Raw genomic sequence first — 6000 nt, forward strand, 5'->3', positions numbered from 1 at the left:
GTTGTCCAGTCCATGTCAGACTTTTAATAACCTGGTGCAGGTACAAGACTGGAAAGAGGGCAGCACATGGATGACCAGTAGGAGCGTCTCATTCATTAAATAGAAAACAATCTTGACTGTCAGTTTTAAAATGATATTAACATCTGATCCGTCCACCTCAACCTCTTGGACTGGACATATTTTGATGTTGTCATAATTTGATGGATTATTTGTTTTGGGTGCATCGGCTGAGAAGACTGTTGCTTTTATTTCCGGAATAAAAAAAAGCATCTTTCCATTACTGATGCATCGGACAATAGTGCTTACGTTGTATTTTGTACATGGTCTGAATAGTATTCAGTTTCAATCATGAGTTGTCTTACTGCTAGTAGTCAGAACGCAGGGCTCTTCAATCACACTAATGTGGACATTGCAGGATGTTGAATGGAGGAAGAAAATGAGACAATATGTTAGATTTTTATAGGTCTCCAGTTTTTTGCTGTCTACAAACGAATGTATTTCTAACTCTAGAGGAAATGCATTAGCATGAGCTGTCTGAGACTAGTGAAAGGATCGATATCCATTTCCATGTCTTACGTATCAAGTCGCTTTCGTCTCCTTCAGGGAAGTCAAACTCATCCTCGCCTGTGTAGAGCTCGGTCATCTGCTTTAATGATGCTGGTTGGAGCATGAAGACGGATTTACAGAGTCGGCTGCTCCCTCAGCTTCTTCCACAGCGGATTTCTTTCAAAAATTCTTCAGTGATGTGTGGAAAAAACTCCTGCACATAGGCAATATCACACAAGCTGATGGTATCACAAAAAATAATAAATAATCATAGGGTTTTATCATACATCAGATTATTAAAACATTGAAAAAATTATCTGAAATAAGTAGAAAAGTGGAAAATCGTACTCGAAAAGAAAATCATAGTTTGGAAGGAAATTGATATGGAGAATAAAGAAGTTATATTTCAAGAAGAAAGTCGAAAGTTATAATAAAGTCATGTATAGCCAGATTAAAGACCTATTTTAACACAAACAAAAACAGGTTTAGATTCTGAAGTTCCCCTAGGTAAAATAACACACAGCCTAAAATGATGACCTTATTCTCGTAAAACAATTTATTTATTTTCTTTTCAAATTATGAGGTTTTTCTTCAAATATCTTTTTCCTAATATAACAACTTCTTTCACGTTATATTACCAATAAGGCTTATATGCTCCTCTGAGTTTGATATAAATCAGCTTTACGGTGTCACGATTTACCTCAAGGAGCTGCAACATGTGTGTGTTTGTGTGTGTGTGTGTGTGTGTGTGTGTCTGTGTGTGTGTGTGACAGTGTGTGTTATTGAGTTGTGAAGCGAGGTTAAGAAATGAGCATCCATATCTTTTGAAGCTCTGATGTTTTAATTAGCTTGGATTCTGTGTGTGAGGTGCCTATATACCCATTTAAACAGCCTAAACAACCAGACCAGCTTCTGTGTGTGTGTTGGATCAGTAAACTCCTGAATGACTTATTGTTTGTAAGAGGATGAGGAAATCGACGTATCCACAGAGAAAAATCAATAATTAAATCTATAGCCATTAACGCGAAAGCACAGAAACAGGGAACCACCAGGAGCCTGTTATATAAAATCTCTCACTGGCTTGCAGAGCTGGCTTGGAGCAGCTGAGGTGTATGGTTGATTGTTCTGAGTCAACACACTGGATCAGCAACAACAGGGAGATGACCACGATCGCTCAGAGCGAGCGAGAGGAGAGGAAGCTACTGACACACTGAGTCCATGGTCAATAATCACAGCTGGAAACATGGGATGAAAGATGGCACCTGTTCCTATACACAGATAAAACAGATGATATTACACTCAGCTACTACACAGGTAGAGAGTAAATCACAGGCACAGGGAAGAGGTGCAAATGGAAAAACGCAACAGGAAGCCTGCTATTTTGCATTTAGTGGCCATTTTGGCCATATTTATTATTATTAGGGCCCGAGCACTGGCAGTGGGAGGCCCTGTTGAAATTGAAAGGATTATTATTATTATTGAATTAGCTTAATATGCAACACTTAGAGTAGGATAAGCTGTTGATGCAAATAGGAAATTCCTGATCTCATTTCAGTTTAGCCTTCGGTCTTTGGATGCTGCCCCTGGATTGAGACACAGTTACGTATACATGTTTTTTATTGTATCTATTTCCATCCTATACATTCCACCATATGAGAAATGTCACACATTAGTTATCAGTGATATACTGATGGTGGGAAGTTTTATAAATAATGTATGACTGCCATTGTCTGAATTCATGCATTTTATTAGATATCTATCAACCTGTCAACCTTAACGTTCAGGCATTTGGATTTTTTTTCTTTGTGAGCATGATGAACAGTCGCTCAAACATGCAGGCATTTCCCTAAAACTGCTGATACAGCTTTTTCTCATACGAGGCTGATGATGCATGCTGTGGTTGAATCTGCATCTTCAGTTTATATCACGTTCCTTCCTTTCCCCATGTGCTCAGTAGTTTAATAGGAATGCAAATATAACTGACATTTGAAAGACAGTCTGAAGTCAGAAGAGCGTAATAAAAAACATAGAATCGGCCCGAGGGAAAATCAAACCCTAAGGGGAGGCTGGAAGAGAAGATAAAGCATTCGACAGATCTGACAGGAAATTGAAAGACCCGCATACAACAAGGTTGGGGAGGGTCACAAATGGAGAAGCCCTGATCCACAGTAGATGCTAAACATAAGACTCTCATTATTTTTTACTGGTCTCATGCAAATGCAGAGCTAAAAGAAAAATGGCCCTTTTCAACAGCACGTTTTTGTGCCAATGTTGAAATCTATTTTGACTGACAGCTGCCTTTTCCACTGCCTTCCCCCAAACTTTTGAAAATCACTTTTAAGAAAGGCACTGAAAATGAGGTGGGGACTCAAATGCAGCACATGCTTGTGGAGTAGACACAAAAGTAGAAGTCTGAAAACCCGCGAACTTGATCAAGACGTTTCAGACGATCTGTAAATGGAAAGGCTGCTTCTCAAATGTTCATTTGTCAGATCTGTGATACTGAAGTTTATGTTTGTGTTATCTGTGTAATATCTTGTCTTTCATTCATGCTCAAATGAACATTATCAGGTTCCTCTTGAGCTTACTTTCCAGATGTAGGAGATTGTGTTTCCCGCCCTGTCCGTTTGATAGTTTATCGGTTGGTTTTTAATTATTTGCTAGTTAGCAGGATTCCGCCAAAATTATAGAGGGATTTCCAGGACACTTGGTGGAAGAGAGAGAGAATGTTCAAACTTGGTGTGGATCCTGGAACATTACATGATTGTTTATTAACATTTTCACATATTTCCCTTGGAATAATTAATTTATACTGATGATAGAAAAAAATATAGAATATCTATGAGTGAGTGCAAATTGGTGCAGCTTAATTGAATTTGAGAAGACTGTTGGACTACTGATTGCTATTCTAGTGCCTGATGCTTTTACACTGCTGCCCAGTAAAAGCCATGAAGCCCTTCCTTACCCACGAAGAAATGTATTTTCTTTCTGGTCGATCTTTGACCTAGAAGACTGAAATATTTATGCACTCATAGAATCCTCTTTTCTTCAGTGCATAACAAACCTCCAACACCAACCTCTGCATGTCTCTGTGTCTCTCTCACATCAGTTCGAATGATGCACCGCTGACACGTTAAGAGCATTTTCCTCCTCCTTACTCTAACTCCACCTTCTCTCTCATTTCTGCCCCTCTCCTCATATTCATCTCCATATTTACCTGTCCACCCACTCTCTCCATTTGCCTCAGTTCTCCTCTCTTTCAGTCCTTCTATCGCTCTGATGCTTCATCCCTCTTTTGTCTTGCACTCCCACGTCTCCTCCATCCCTCATGTTTGTAGCTTCTCTCTCCAAATCCCTCTCCCCTGATGCCCCTTGTTTGTGACTCAACAACACACAGCAGCCGTCTCAATGGATCCAGCTAAAAAAATCCCTTCAATCCAATCACTCCTCTTTATGAGGCTCGTGTCCTCTGGGGGACAGCACTGAGATCTGTCAGTGGAAAATAACGTAACTGGAGTCGGGCAGCAGTGGGGACCATGTAAGACAACCTGAAAAGAACTGTGGCGATATATGTTGCTCTTGATGTTTTCCTGCAGTGGAGGCTGCTGCATCATGTGAGAAGCTGAGGGGGACATTCCATCAGGATTTACACTGCCACACATCCGTCATAATTTGGTGGAGCCTGGGTGGATATTACAGTCCCACAGGTTATCGCTCTCCAGAGGCCGAACACACAATGAGCACTGCATCCTGTGAATCACACACTGAGGTCCAGACGGCTACTGGACCAACTGGTGCAAAGTTTGCTTCAAACACTCATGTTTCCATCAGAAATGAAACTGAGACACTGTTGTTCTCAAAAAACATTTTCCACAACCCTAAAATTGGGACGATACATTATTCTGATGACGAGATTGATTATTGGTATTTAAAGGGTGTGGGATGTAGGGGGATTAGCAGTAACTGAATATAGCAAGCAGAATTATAATGGGGTTTCTATTACTTTATCTGACACAACAATCATATAGTGTTCATTAACTCTGAATGAGACCTTCATATCTACATTGGGAGTCATGTCTCACAAGCTGTGTCCAAGTGGCATCAAAGCGGCCCTAACCCTAACCCTCCAACAAATCGGTCCATCAAATGCGTCCTTTCATCCTAACTGATCTGACTTTGGGCCAACCTATCCCAGGATTCATTGCGCTTTGGTGACTTAACGGTTTTTCAAAGAGAAAGCGACCAGATGTCCGGTTTATCGATTATACATAAAAAAAACATTACATTAAAAGTTTTTATTGTCCGTTCCAACTAAAGCTCAGTCGCAGTTTACAGCTGTTTTCCCTGCACACAGTTCAAAATAGAAATATTACACAAATACCTGTTTCAAAGTAATAACATTGCGTGTTTCGATTGACTGAATCCATTCATTTATTTTAACAAGGTTTTTATCGTTATTGCAGGATTGGAAGATGCACGGCTTCATACTGTAGAGATCCTGCATTTACTTGAGTGTATAGCTCTTCTTTTAGTCAAGGAAATACAGTAGTCATAACAGAAACCTCACGTAGCAGCTCCCCTGAATTACAGATCGTTGTTCTGAAAAAGCCTCTGAAACAGCAGAATCTGGTCCCAACAGGAGGTCTGATAGTCCCACTAATGAACTTAGTTGAAGTTGGTGAGCAGCTCCTTAAGGCGAGCAGCACAGCTTTCAGAGGGAGTTCATTAAAATCCTTTTTGCAACTGTACAACACACACATCCACACACTCTGAGAAAGCTAAGGGCAATGCTTTACATGCATGGAGATTCACCATGATGCTGAGACACTTAATGATGTGTGCGAATAATAGATCTGTTCAAATGTTTTAACTACACAGAGGAGATATGACGTTTTTCCCTGTTGACACTCTGCCAGTGTCTAAACACCTGAAGCAGTGGCACAGCAGTGCATTTGTGAAGCTTCACTGAGGCTGGAACAACTGCCCTTCACTCTCTGCAGACCCTCAGGCAAAGCCCAGGCCGACTGTGGAGAGTCTGCCTCACAATAACGTTTCATCATCAACATCTCACCGATGTGATTCCACCTCGATTTTTTTCTAAAACCAGAAGTAACCATATTTGGAGTGGGGAGCAACCACAAATACAAAAGTTCATACCTCTCGTTCAGTTGCATGGATTTGGTAATAATTGATTGATGTAGTTGTGGTTTATGATTGAATTCCAAATCTGTGCACATTTTACAGTCAAAAATAAAAGACTAATGAAATCCCCTGTATCTGTATGTCCTAAACTGTGGACAAAGTTTGGTTCAATGCATCCTGTGGTCAGTAGAAGTCCATACAATAAACCTGTCTCCATCAGAGTCATGTCTGAGTTTATTAAGAATTGTTTTATCAACAACATTGTAATATTGTAAGTGTTTAAAGTTGAAAAGGACATTCAGTAAGTCACGT

Source organism: Platichthys flesus, chromosome 21 (assembly GCF_949316205.1).
Source record: "Platichthys flesus chromosome 21, fPlaFle2.1, whole genome shotgun sequence".
NCBI lineage: Eukaryota > Metazoa > Chordata > Actinopteri > Pleuronectiformes > Pleuronectidae > Platichthys > Platichthys flesus.